The sequence below is a fragment of the Onychomys torridus genome, chromosome 1, assembly GCF_903995425.1.
Source record: "Onychomys torridus chromosome 1, mOncTor1.1, whole genome shotgun sequence".
NCBI lineage: Eukaryota > Metazoa > Chordata > Mammalia > Rodentia > Cricetidae > Onychomys > Onychomys torridus.
This window is the reverse complement of record NC_050443.1, coordinates 173087949-173103165: the sequence shown is the minus strand read 5'-3', so window position 1 is coordinate 173103165 and position 15217 is coordinate 173087949. Positions and strand designations below refer to the sequence as shown.

The window sequence follows — 15217 nt, the reverse complement described above, 5'->3', positions numbered from 1 at the left end:
GGCCATACAGTTTGTAAGCAATATAAGTCTCTGTGTGCTTTCTTGGTTGGGTCTGAGCGACTGTGGGACTGGCGGGTGAGAGAGATTTGTCCTGACTGTGGGCCAGGCAGGAAAACTCTAACTACAAATGGCGCCCAACGTGTTGGCAAGAGTTTCTACCTAAAACCTGAGAAAAAAGATTCTAAAACAGAGCTAAAAACAGCTTCCTAATTGTTTCTCTCAAGTTAGCGGCAGCCTGCCAGTTTGAGCTACTATGGCAGGTTCCTGGCGTGTGCGTCTGACCTGCAGTGTGGCGGGAATAAGGAGTCTACAAGCGGCACTTTACTCTGCTGCATGGTGGATTTAGCCTTTGCTAGTTAAAAAAAAAAAGTTTCTGGGCTATGCACTGCTTTGATAGAACTGCTTCTGATAGTTGATGGTACACATGGCTCCAGACCCAGAGCTGGTGGTAAACTGTACCACCGCCATGTTGGGAAGCTGAGGTGGGCGGAGCCAGCAGCCACAGTAGCGTTTCAGTCTTACAAAGATGGATATTACACAGAGAATCTGGTTTGTCTTGTCTTTGGGATTTTTAACTACAGAAAAAGATTTGATCGTAAAAACTGTTGAGTTAAACAAATATGTAAATTTTAAAGGTACCTTGACTTCAAAATTTGGATATAAGGATATGTTGCTTTGGAAAGGAGTCTCTGCTTTTGTTTCTACAGAAAGCCAGAGGCTGTGGATTTGTTCCAGATTAAGATATATCAGGTTTGATCAGCCAAGACCACCTGAAAGGTCTCCGATGACACCATGGCCCAGATGATCTGACATCCAAAATGGTTTCAAGGCAACTGGCTCAGAGGTTCACCTTAATGGACTACTCTATAATCCTAAAATTTTCTTTGTATCCCCATAAGATATAGCGCCCCCCTCCAGCAGGAAGTAGTAAGAGAAACTACGCCCACATTCCCAAAATTATCAAGCTGGCTTTGAAAATGAAATTGGCTCACTCCTTCTCTAAACCCAGACATATTGCTAAAAGAAAAGGTTAAGAGATTCTTGTGTCCCAAATCAGAAGAGCCCTCTGGTATGGGACAGAGAAAAACCAATATTTTTCTTTAAAGCAGGTTGATTATAAATGAGATCTATTTCTAAAGAAGAAAGGGGGATATGATATAGATATAATAGGATGAAAGGGTAGATTAGGGAACTTACTTCTAAAGAGCAACAACTTGTTTAAAATGTTTTACATTGCTATAGATTTTAGTCTATTGATACAAACTTAAAGTTAATTTTGTTATACTGTGTGTATATTTCTAATCGTTTTTAAGGTATTATGTTTGTATAGCTCATTTTAAATTGAAATGGATAATTAAAAATAGATTAATAATTAATCATCTGTGGCAATCATACTCATAGCCATGTTAGTTAAGTCTTCTGGGTATACATAGAGATATTTCAGATAGATAGGTAATCTTCAAATACTTCAAAGACCTACAGAATATGGCATTTAAAATACTTTTAAAATTTAGACTTTCTAGACAGTGAGACATGTCTGCTCCTGGCAGCACCAATTTACTTCAGAGAGGAGGATGGACATTGAAGATACTTCATATCTTATCTTCACCTTGGCAAAAATAGCCATTTGGGCAAGAAACTGTTCTTGCCTGGACTGCTTGATTAACTGGACACACAGGACTCATAGAAAGGTGACCACTGAACTTTGCTTGAAAAAATGGTCCTTCAGGTTCCTGCTTCGTAGAGGAAACTGCCAGACATTCTACAGGACACTAAAAAAAGTGACCAAGAGACTCTAGCCCTGTGGGCTGAAGACAAATGCCCCAACTTTACAAAGGAACATTAGGTGACTGTCCAGGCTGCCAGCTGTCTCTGTCTACCCTGCAAGACTCCTGAAAAATGTTTACATCCTTCTCCCGGTTCTTAGGTAATATTATATCCTTCTGAAGTCTTTGATGTGGTTGAAGGCTAGATAGTTACAATTTCCTCAGTTATGATAAAAGATAATAGATATAAAACCTTAGACTCACAAATGTAAGATAGATAGGATATCTTCTTTAATATTGTAACTATAATTCTTGCTTGATAATTGTTTTGTTATATGTAATTATACTATGTAAAAGTTAAAACCTTCCTTAAAAAAAAAGAAAAGGGGAAGTGCTGTGGATATCACTCTGTGTAAATAAAGTTCTGATTGGCCAGTGGCCAGGCAGGAAGTATAGGCGGGACAAGAGAGAAGAGAATTCTGGGAAGTAGAAGACTGGAGAGAGACACCGCCAGCTGCCGCCATGAAAAGCAACATGTAAAGACACTGGTGATCCGCAAGCCATGTGGCAAAGTGTAGACTAACAGAAATGGGTTAATTTAAGATAAAAAAGGTAGATAACAAGCAGCCTGCCACGGCCATACAGTTTGTAAGCAATATAAGTCTCTGTGTGCTTTCTTGGTTGGGTCTGAGCGACTGTGGGACTGGCGGGTGAGAGAGAGTTGTCCTGACTGTGGGCCAGGCAGGAAAACTCCAACTACAGTTACTCACTTTCTACAAGTGGTATTCAAAGGTCATAAAATGACCTAACTTATAAGTGGAAAAACATGTTTTGGGACATTAGTTAAAAGACAATTTTATCCAATTATGAACCTTACAATTATAATTAACAAGTATATCTTCATTCAGTCAATACTTATTACATTATTCTTCACACATTGTGGTTATGTTCAATGCACAATATTTGCTATACACTTACAGATAAGCAAGTAAAGCAATGCAAAAATGTGTTGGTAAGCATTAAGAGAAGACAATGAACGCAGGCCTCAAAGTAGGGGGATCAGGAAGATCTTCCTGAGAGAGATCATTTATGCAGAAATCAACCCCAACCTCCTACATCTCTGCTATTACCAAAGTCTATTAATTTCTTCTCCAAAAAATTCTCCTGACAACCTCTCTGTATTCCCAATGCCACTATCGACAAGGTAGACTCTAATCCTACTTACAATCGGGTATAGGCAGTTCTCTCCTAGGGCTTTCTTACCTGCCTTACCATATCCACCTCCATTCTGTTTTGACATAATCACTGTAATTAGAGTGATCTTTCAAACAACCAAACCTAATAGGTTACTGTCAAAACTAAAACAAGTAACCCTCAAGGTAAATCCTAAAAAACTTAACAGTAATTTGCAATCTTCTTAAGATCTGACCCCTGCTTACTTTTGCCACAACACTAGTATTTTCCAGTTTACACTCTGGTCACATGAACTTTTTTCACAATCACATCAGGGCCTACCATTTCTTGTAACTAGTACTTTGCACAAGTTAATTCTTCTGTTACAAAAATAGATATACAGTTCTTCACTAAGCATACTCCCAGGAATCCCTTCTTATTGAAAAGCGTTTCTGCATATCATTTCTTCTGTCCTCCCAATGGGGGGGGGGGCACTGTCAACCAGACTTAGTGGCCTACACCTTTAATTCCAGAACTTGGGAGGCAGAGGCAGGCAGATCTCAGCTTGGTCTACATATTAAGTTTCAAGACAGCCAGGACTACACAGTGAGGCCTTGTTTCAAAAACTAAAATAATAATAATAATAATAATAGTAATACACTGTCAGAGCACTAACACCCTGTAGTATACTTCTCAGGTAAGGTTCTCCCATTTAAAACAATGAGTAAATAGGAAGCAACCTATCTTTTTTCAATTATAACCCTGGAGTTAGGATAGTATTTCAGTAGTTGTATTTATTGAATAATAATCAATAAATGTCCAACTTATACTTTGGTATTTTATTGTTGGTTTGTTTTGGTCTTTTAGGACAGGGCCTTCCATATATTCCAGGATGGCCTGGAATTTGCTGTGCAACCCAGGCAGGCATTTACCTCCTGATCCTGCTGCCTTAAAGTGTCAGGATTACAGATGTGTTACAACAGGTGTGTACCACAGGTGTGCACCACCATACCTGATTTTGCCAAGTTTTATACACCATGCTGGGCATCTCACTCCTTACATGAAGAAGCAATTTTTATATGAAGTGCTTCATAACACATGATATTAGAAATGTATTTAGCATAAATAAGCATAAATCAATAAACATTTGCTAGATATGGTTGAAAAAATATAACAAACCCTTATCTCATATATGTGTATAGGCTACTTAAAACAATCAACTCTACTTTACTCAGATTTTTATATAAATATAAAAGCAAGACTACAGGTGGAATTTTTTTGTTACTGTTTATAATGTTCTGATAAGTTCTTTATTCTTTCAAATGATTTCAGGATAAAAATAAATAATTCCTGCTTCCAAATGACATAAAACTATTTTTCAAGGTAGAGACTTTAAAAAGAGACTCTTCCAAATCAGAAGAATAACATAGTAGTCCAAAGAACAAGAAAATATGTGATAATATTAATATGCTTAAATCAGCACTGTTGTTTTCAAGAGAACTAAAAGAGTGCAACCTTATACAGCTAAGTGAGTCTGAGGTAGGATTAGTTTTCATGGGGATTTAAAGGAATTTCTGCCCATGAAAAATTTTCTGTGTCCAAATTAATTAGAATGTCAAGAATTTATATATCTAGTACCTTCAAAATTACTTTTCCCCCAATTCCTTGATATGAAAGTAAGATAAAATAATAATAGTTTGGCAGATGTGGAGACAGGATTGATTTATTTTATATTGTTATAAATAAGTGGAAGTTTTCCCAGGTAACTTGTACCAACTTTATATGTAACTTAGATTCCAGATACACAAATTTAAAACAAAGAGCTGCAAATTCCTATTTAGCAACCCATGACACAAACCTTAACTGTAACCACAACTCTCTTATACAACTCTAATTTACCATGTGTATAGACTGTAAACTACTCCAGCAGAATCTCAACATCAGATACTGTAATCAAACATTAACTGAAAAGTTTTTATAGCACAGGAATACTACAGAGCAAAAAGATTTACTTATAAATACTCCTTACTGTCTTTCTCGCCAAAATCTCCAAATGGGTCCTATACAACCTAAGTATTCCTAGAATTTTCCTGTGTCAACAGGCAGTAAATTTAAAATGTTGGCTATCATTGGGGCTCAGAATATATCACCCAAACACGACTTTTTGGAGACCAGTGTTCGCTACCCAAATATATTTCCATTGGCATATTTTCATTAGAGTATTCTATGATTGACATGCTATCAGAATCAGGAAGAGAGATGCTCTTGTGTTTGGGTTGCTGGGGACTAAACTAATGGCCTTGTACATGCTAGGCAAAGCTTTCTAACACTGAGCTACAAGCTCAAGCCCTTTCTAATATAACTATTAAGGCTGTCTTTACTGATATACAATCCCTCCAGTCACATACCTATAACATAAACCCCTACCACCCCGAGAAGCCCACACTTCTATCCCTTTCTTTATTCTACATCTACTCCTTCTATAAAGATACTATATTGTCTTTAATCACCTGGTCTGTCTTTGAATCTCATATTTTGTAAGACTCCTGTTTTAATATGTAATTAAATTCATTTTTTTGTTGTTAATCTATGTCAATTTAATTCATAGTCCAGCCAAGAACCCAGAGGATAGATGAGTATAAAACAAGAGAAATAAAATGTAATTACTACTTTCTTATACATGCTAAGGTCACTACAATACAACAGATTATTTTCGGTACTTTTAAGCTATTAAATTACATTTAATGCTTCATGTTTGTATGCATAAACCCACAGTCCTTCACAGTCAATGACTGCATACTTTTTACTACTCTATAAAGTCAGAAGAAAAATTACGTGCCATAAACAGCAAGTTGAGCGTATATGGTCTTCAAAGGATAAAAACTTACTAGTAATATGCCATGATTATAAAACAAATGGCCTTTCCATCATTTAGGTAGTCCATTTTTGAGACTTTAAAAGATCTATAGGTTCAACTATATTATCTGCCTACTATCCTAACAGTATGGATTTAATAAAACTTTTTATTAAATCCATGTATATGAGTGTTTATATATACATATATATATATATACATATACATATACACATACACATACACACACACACACACATATATATATATACATATATATATATATATATATATGTATATATATATATGTATATATATATATACTATGTACATGCCTGGTGCCCATAGAGCTCAGAAGAGGGTGTAGAATCCCTTGGAACTGGAGTTAAAGATGGCTGTGAGCTCTCATGTGGGAGCCAGGAACCAAACTCCAGTCCTCTGCAAGAGCAGTCAGTGCTTTTAACTGCTGAGCTAACTCCCCAGTCCAATGGTTAACATAACATACATGACATCTTTTGGATTTGAAAAGTATCTGCATTTCCAAACATTTCAAAGCAAAACCACTCATATAAGATCAAAAGAAACATCAAACAGCCGTGACTAATTTAACTTAAGGGTAAAAGGAATTTCTCTCATCAAATGACACTCAAAATACTGAAAGGCAGAAGATATTATACTATCTTTATAACTTAACACATTAAATCAAACCATACAATTTCCAACTGGATATGCAACCTTCTAAATGTAACCCTCCCTGCTATGAACTGAACTCCCTGCTGCTATGGCTTATGCTTAACCCATTGTGATCATAATTAGAGATGGAGCCTTTGGGAATAAGTAGGTTTTGGTTAGATCATAGGGGAGGGAGATGCCTCAGTGGATTAAATGCTTGTTTTGCAATCATGAGGATCTCAATTGAAATCTGCCACACTCAAATAAAAAGTCAGCATGGAGGGGGGTATGTCTGTTATCCCAGCACTGGGGAAGCAGACACAGGCAAGGCATGGAACTACTGGTCTGCCAGAATAGTTGAGCTGGTGAGCTCCACATCTTAGTGAGAGACCCTATCTCAAAATACTAGGTAGAGAGGGAGTGAGAGGAAAAAAATACCTGACTTCAACCTCAACTCTGCACAGGAATGTACACTCACAGGCATATGTCACATATAATATTTTTAATAGAAGCAGATGAAAATTATTCACTAAACTTTTTAAATACTATACACAGCATTGTGGAAATATATGCATTGTAGTTATCAAACTTACCCTAGTTTAAAAAAGAAAAAAATTTTTGAAACAGAGCCTTGTACAGCCCAGCTGGCCTTAAGTTTACTATCACTATGCCAACGATAACACTGAACCTCCAGTCCTCATCTCCACCTTCCAAGTGCTGGGCACTATAGGCACAGACCACGTCACCTGGCTTAGCAAAAACGTTAAAGCTGTTCTGAAAATAGTGACTCTATTTTTAAAAAGTAATTTTATTTCTCAACATTCAAAATAACTTTTATACTTCATGCATAAAACATCTACCATTCAATTTATGGCAAACTTTCATGGATCATCCTATCTGATTATGTTTAGGTCTTTAGTACTCAAAACAAAATCTGCTAGTCTTAAATAATCTTTGCACTATCATATACTTTATTCTTAACTCATGTTCTGCATGTACTACAATAAGCTATTATATAACAAGATGAAAACTTCAAAATACTGCAGCACTACAAGCCATTTAGTATGCCAATTTCCCACCACTGCCTGGTGGGTGTTCTGAATCGAGGCCATATTTCTAGTATTAAGAATTCCAGAACACTACTTTCAAAGCACAGAAATAAACGTCTTCAAGATTTAATCATAAAATTTACTATTTTAAGCTTCCTAGTATATAAGGATCTCACTTCTATGAATTCAGAACTATGATTAACACATGGAGATAAGTCAGGTTTTTTTTAACAACAAAAAGTACCTTTTCTTCTACATACCTATATATAGTCACAGAATTCAAGATATCTTAATATTAAGATATAAATGCAAATATCTAAACTAAAGGCTCTGAGTGAAATGTCCAACCCTCTATCCCAAATATATACAAACTAAAGATTCACAATTAAATACACTTGCCTCCGTGTCATCCAATCCCTTATACAACACTAAATTCTAGTAAAGAAATAACTAGTCTTGAACCTAAATTTCCCAATCCAGATGATTGACAGATGACAAGAGAAATAAAGCTTATTTCCAGTAAACAATAAAAACTATAACACTTTGGCCATTTTGTCATGTCACTGTAACAGGCTACATTTTCAAACAACATAATCAAGAAAAACATGCTACAAAATTTCACATATTGCACAGCTAATCCAAAAAAAACTAGAGGTTACATACAAAATTCCACATTAGAAAAATTTAAGGTAGTAATAGGTTACTGTACTATTCCAATACTTTCACAGATAATTATTTGCTTCCATTGACTTTGTCCAGTAAATACTTATTGAGACCTGTTATGTTTCATTTCATTAGGCAAAATTTTCCAGTAACAAAAGCTTAACACTAAAAGGTCTAAACCTTATCATTCACATTGGAGATCTTTCTGAAATATACATTTGTTAATCTTTAACAAATTATACCAGTTGACTTCTTTATGACACTAGATTATCCCTGGATTATTCTATTTATAAGACAAATGACATCGGGAAATGTTCCACATGCTTACAAATTAAGGTGCTATAAATAAAATACTATCTTTTAAAAAAAAATGCTTTCCATTTGCCCTTTCTGTTTGTTTTGAGACAGGGTCTCTACAGCACACACTGGTCTGGAACTCAGGACAATCAACTGTTGAGATTACAGTCACCAAACCCAGCTCTCAACTCTTTTTCAAATAGTTTCCCAGGCTCTTACTGTTAACTCTCTTAATGCCTAGAACAGTAATTTCAGCCTTTTTACCATTTTGTAATTATTTTAATTGCATACTCTAAGAGTAAAAAAAAAAAAGTCTAAATTAAGATCTGAGGGGTTATAAGGATTTTAAAAAATATGTATTTGAGAATAAGAATATGCTCCTCTCTCTTTGTCCTTTTTAATAGCCTATTCAATTTGTTTGGGGCTCTACATTATTAATAACTTTAAAAGTAATTTTCTACTAAGAATCTACAAAGTCAAAACACTGTGTTAATACATTAAAGAAACAATAAAGACAAGCAGCCAATGTTCAGTGTGAATTTTATGTTTCAGCAAAAAGACATTAAGCAAATCATTACAAAATGATGAATGTTACAAAAGAGAAAACATAGATTCTTTAAAACTAGAGGTCAAAAGTCTCTCAAATGACATGATATCAAACTGAGGCCTGATGTTCAGTCCGAAAAGAGATATGAGTAGTACCAAAGAAGACAGTATCAGAAATTGTTAGTTTCCTAATAACTCTGAGATACATGGGATATTATATACAACATTTTGAGGTAACTGTGAAATATGAAAATCAAAAACAAAGAAGAATACATCAAGTTTCTGTCTCACTATACCCTTCAAGAAATATTAAATAATGCTGGATAAAAGATTATTTAACGTCTAAATGTGGTACCACAGGCACTTGGGATTGGAGAAGACGGCTGACTCCAGGGCAGCTATAGTAAGTACCTAAGGAGATCCTCTCTCAAACAACAACAGAAAGTCACTGTGTCCTCAAGCACAGACAATGAAAGCACACAAAGCTCTCCATCAGGTCTAACTGCTGACCACAGAGTCAGAGTCATATCAAGTGAGACTGACAACTAAGTATGAAAGTAAGTGTCTATTATACTCAGAAGGAGTACATCTATATAATAAAATTAACTGGGCTCTAATAAATACCATTCTTTATGTATTGCCTAAAGAATATTTAGCCAGGCGGTGGTAGCACACGTCTTTAATCCCAGCACTGGGGAGGCAGAGCCAGGAGGATCTCTGTGAGTTCGAGGCCAGCCTGGGCTACCAAGTGAATTCCAGGAAAGGCGCAAAGCTACACAGAGAAACCCTGTCTTAAAAAACAAAAACAAAAACAAAAAACAAAAAAAAAAAAAAAAGTTTTAAGCAATAATCTCAATACTCCTTAACATTAATACCGATCTACAGTTCAAGGCCCAAACTGAATTAGGTACACAAGAAATAACCACTAAAAATATAAATTATAATGAAAATCTACAGTAGGGCTTAGAATACTGGATGGCATACCAGAGAGTGGTTCAGTGGGTTAAAGCAGGTGGCCACAGAGCCTGAGTTATATCCAGGGACCCACATGGTGAAAGGCAGGACCAACTCTGGCAAGTAGTCCTCTGACCTTCATACATACACTGTAACATTCCTTTGTCTGTACACTTATACACTTCAAATAAAATTTTAAGGATTTTTAGAAAATATTACTAGAATCCAAATAGCTAGTCCTCATAATTTTCAAAATGGACCTAATACCTAATTCTTGTCTTTTTTTTCTACCCATCAACTACCACACACAGAGCACATCCTGCAGTGAGCTATCTAAGTTTGTCATGATACAGCTGTTCGAGTACTTGTCACATTGTGTAAGTGTGACTTGTCCAATTCATTAAACAAACTATTTAATGGAAGGGGCAAACAAGGGGTATTACCTCTGCATTCTCAGCACCTAAGACAAGTATGACATATGCAAATTGTAACTATAAGAACTACCTAGCATAAGAGAAAAGTTAAAAGACTGCATTACTAAGAAAAGCTTAAAGGCAAAGTAAACAATGTAAGAACTACAAAACAAGAAAACCTGAAATATTAACTGATAAAATTAATTTCAAATTCTAAAAATTACCCGTATCAGGACAAGCCTTTTACTCATTACCTCTAGGACATTGGGGGGGGGGGGATCAAAAGAACAAGGCATGGTGGCACTCCCTATACAATCCCAGCACTCAGGACACTGAAGCAGGAGGCTTGAGTTGCAGAGCAGTCTAGTGTTTAAGTGTTTGAGGCGAGCTTAGGCTATGTAAGTAACACTGTCTCATAAAGGTGGGAGTAGGGAGAGGAAGGAAAAATTAAAGATCTTTTGGGCATGTGTGTGTGCTAGTGTGTGTACATGTGTGTGAACAAACAAGTCAGCATAAGGTGTCTTCCTCTTTTTTCTCTTTCATTCTCAAACTTTTTTTAAGGTCCTCTTAGCACATCTAGAGCTCACCACTTCACTATATGGGGGCAAGCCCCCAGGACCTGCCAGTCACAGCCTCCCCTAGTGCTGGGGTGATACAAGTCGATGCTGGGGATCCAAGCTAGGGTCTGCACACTTGCACAGCAAGTATTATACCTACTGAGCCATCTCCCCAGCCCCCAAATAAAAGGTTTATCAGCTATAAAATCATATAATTAAAATGGTAGGACTCCTAAATAGAATAAATAACATACTGAACCATTATAAATTCATAGCACTATAAAGATATCACAAAAACAATTCATAAAAATCTCTCAGGTATATTTAATGGGCAGATTTCATCCTTTTTAAAATGCGCCTTTAATGGTGTAGATACAAGCAGTATGTTCATTCTTCCCTACAAAAGACTCCTTGTACAGAATGCACTACCTTTTGTTATCATTCCTGACCTTCCTAAGTTGTAATGAGGTAGTATGAAATCTAGCTGGCTTTCTTTCAATCCTGACAGTGAAAACTACATACTTACTCAAGAAACACGTTACCATCTCAAAAGCTTAAAAGTGATTTATAATTACAATATTCTTATGTGTTCCAACTTTCACTGAACTAACAATGCTTTGCAAAAAAGCTGAGGACAAGAAGAATACATCAAATAAAAACTATTTTACCTTAAACAGGTACCTATTTTAAAACACAAATTATTTTTTCAGATTCAATAAATGTTTTCTCCTTCCTGTACTGATTAACAAGCACATTTCAGATACTCTGCAATATGCCAAGTTCAAGCACATTATAAGTACCTTGTAATTTATGAAACTTTAAATTGTAAAAGATTAGACAAGTAGATAAGAATATTGGACATTTACTTCATTAAAAGAAAATATTTCTAAAAAGATTTACTGGGCAGAGCTTTGATTTGGTGTAGCATGCATATGAAGACTAAGTAGTTAAAAAATGTAAAATTAGCAGACAGTTCATGCTTTAGTTCATTAGCCATAAATTATAAAATGTATAATACAAAATACATAATTCATGAAATATGAATTATGTGAGTCTAACAAGAAATAAATTATCTACCAACCTTATTTACATGACTCATTTAAATATTACTTTACATATCATTCTACTGCTAAATTACAAAGCCAATGTCAATTCATTTACAACAAAACATTTACCCATTCACTAAGAGTCTAATAACATAAAAACTGACACTTCCTAATATAATATCTAAACTCTCTCCCTTAATAATTTAGATAGCTTTGTAAACAAGAAGTCTTACACCAAGTCTAAGCTACAGACCTCAGAACTCACTGAGGTAACCTATTTGTTAGATTGTCTTTTCGGTGTGAATTACGTCTTAGTTAAAGATTTTTATGCCTCTTCATAGATGAAAGGCACATGAAGGGCGGGCACTGAGCCTCGGGGACACCCTTTCACCTCACCTCCACTCCCTAAACAGTCACACCCTTCATCTATCTGCACATCTGAGGTCTCGTCTTTGTTTTGTTCTAAAATGCCACGACTTTTTATATGTGGATTACCTTTTAAAAACACTAGCCTTTCAGAAATATTATAAAACATAAGAAATATTGATAATTCAGCATATTTTGAAAACAAGTATGACTGAAATTTGGCTACTTGCACAAAACATCCCCACTTTATTCACAATTCATATGGGTAATCAAAGACAAAAAAATATACATCTAGGGCTGGAGAGATGGCTCAACAGTTAAGAACACTGGCTGCTCATCCAGAGGACCCAGGTTTGATTCCCAGCACTCACATGGACACTCACAACCTTCTCTAACTCCAGTTCCAGGTGATCTAAGTCTTCCAGCTTCTGCCAAGTGTGCTACAGACACATGCAAGCAAAACTCATACATATAAAAACAAATACATTTATATCTCAGCAACTGTTCAGAAGCCATCCTGAGATTATTGCATATAGAACACTTCTAGTTTATACCTGGAAATGTCCTGTCCCAAGTCACATAAGGAACAGCTATTTATTTATTATTTATTTTTTACTTATTTATTATAGAGCTAAGAAAATCAAACACAGGGCAAATACTTTACCACTGAGCTACAACCTCGGCCCAATGTGATAATATTTTAAAAGAATTTCTGCAAGCATATCAAAAATAATGTTAACGTTCCTATTTAAACATAAAGTGCTTCAAATGTATGACTGGTTTGTCATTCACATGATGACTTGGGATCTGTACTTTTGCTACAATACCAAAGCTCTGATCTACTTTCTGATTATGACATCTTTAAAACAAAACTAAAAAGTAATCCAGGTTCAAAATATTAATGCATCTCTTTAAACTACTTTTCAATCCATACTAACTTCTGAATAATAGGAGGAAAACAATGACATATCATAAAACAAATGCCAACAGAGACGAATATGGTTTCTTTAGAACTGAACAAGCATCTTGGGAAAAATGTACTCTTAAAGTGAGGTCAAAGACCATAACTCCAAACTGAGATTTCAAGAGTGTGATTTCATGTTAGCTTTCTGTTAAATTTAATCCTTTGAAAGGTGCAAACCTTAGACAAAACCCTGTTTTTGTCTATTTTACTTTGCAAATGCATACTAAAACTAACATAAAAATACTGTCTTAAAAAAATTTTAAAAACTTTACACTTAAATACTTTTTAAGCATTCAGCCAAAGCTCCATGTGTGGAAAATGATTAAATATTTAAGTATTTATCTAAAATCTTTAACTGTCATATGAAAACTTTTTGATAAATTAAAATATATTTGTAATTTATTTTGTAAACTTACTGAATGTTACAAATTATGAATAGCTAAATCCCTAAATTTCTTCAAATACAGAGCAAAACAGTCAGAAAGGCCCTGCCAAGGAGGGGTGATAGTGAAGACTAGAAGTGAACTAATAAATCTGGGTCTTTAAAATTAAAAGTCTTTGTCAGTGCTGACGACTAAAACACAAAAAAACTTGGTTGCACAAGAATACCCTGGGACTCTGAAACACAGCAGCACAAAGTTTTTGATTCGGCAATCCCTCTAAGAGGATGTTGGAACTTCTGACATCTATGAAGAGTGTAAGTGTACGAGATTATATAGGTGTAAGCTTAGAGACTAATCATCATGCGGGAGACCAGTGTAGCACACAATCCACATCTGCAACCTAACTTTTACTTCAGCATTCCTACAATCCTCAAAAATATTATGGTTTATGTAGCAAAACAGGGTTTCCTCTTTTATACAAACTAATAGAAAGAAAATCTAATCTGCAAGTGTAAAGGTGAGATGTGATGGAAAACACATCCCCAAAGCATCTTCTTTCCAATTCCACCTGTTTGTAAACCCCTACTTGTGCAGTTAACACAAACCCTCTGAAAGGGAATGGGGGAAAGAGAGGGAAGGGGGAGAGAAAGGAGGAGAAGCGGGCAAATGACTGCTTTGGAGTCCTTATTCTCCTACCTAGGCTTGGGGGAGGGGACGGTACAAAACAATGGATACCGAGGGGCGAGGGGAAAATCGCTTTGCCCTGCAGCCTCCGGCGTTCCGAGCTGGGGGCGGGGAGTTACACTACTTTTCCTCTAGCCCTCAAAGGCAGCGCGGAGATTGCCATCAGGCGTGTTGAACAGGGCGGTCTCGCCACAACTCCTTTCACCCGACAACACACCCAAAGCCAATTCACTACTCGGCACGCAGGGTCTGTGGGAAGGAGACCGCCCAGCGCCGCGGGCTTCGGGGAGGAGGCGCAGAGACCCCACCCCACCGCCCCACCGCCCCACCGCCCCACCGCCCCACCGCCCCACCGCCCCACCGCCCCACCGCCCCACCGCCGCGCCCGGCCGGCCGGCGCCAGCCCGCCCCAGCCGTCCCCACGACCCCCGCCGGCCGCAGCTCCCGCCGGGTGGCGCCCAGAGCAGCCCCAGCACGACCGACCGTCCGCCCGGGACCCGCGCCCGAGCTCCGGGGCTGTCCCGGCCGCCCTCACCGCAGTAGGCCCGGCCCGGCGCTGTCAGGGGCCCGGCGCTCTCGGCGCCCCGCGCGCTGGCCCCGTGCGAGCAGCGGCTCCCAGGACCCGGGGCCCCGGGCCGGAGCACCCCGGAAAGCGGCCGCGGCGCCTCCCAGGGCCCCGACCCTCAGGCCGCGCCCGGCCCCGGAGGCTCGCGCCTGTCAGGACGTGTGGGGCCTCCCCCTACCGACGGCCCGCCCGACTGCCCACAGGCAGGAAGGCGGCAGGACGGACCCAAAGGCGCCCCTCCGCCTCTCCCGCCCCAGGCTGGAGC

General features: G+C 37.6%; 1 protein-coding gene across 3 annotated transcripts in view; it reads right to left on the bottom strand.

The window, feature by feature from the left end:
* Positions 1–15217, bottom strand: part of Shoc2 (SHOC2 leucine rich repeat scaffold protein) — a 91843-nt gene that overhangs the window by 75775 nt on the left and 851 nt on the right. The window contains exon 1 of one of the 3 annotated variants that reach the window (XM_036172585.1): positions 14923–15188. The exons of 1 other annotated variant lie outside the window; for it this stretch is intronic. The gene's annotated coding sequence lies outside the window, so the exon portion shown is untranslated. Of the gene's footprint in view, positions 1–14922; positions 15189–15217 lie in introns of those variants that run through there. One more of the 3 variants, XM_036172570.1, reaches the window with a different exon arrangement.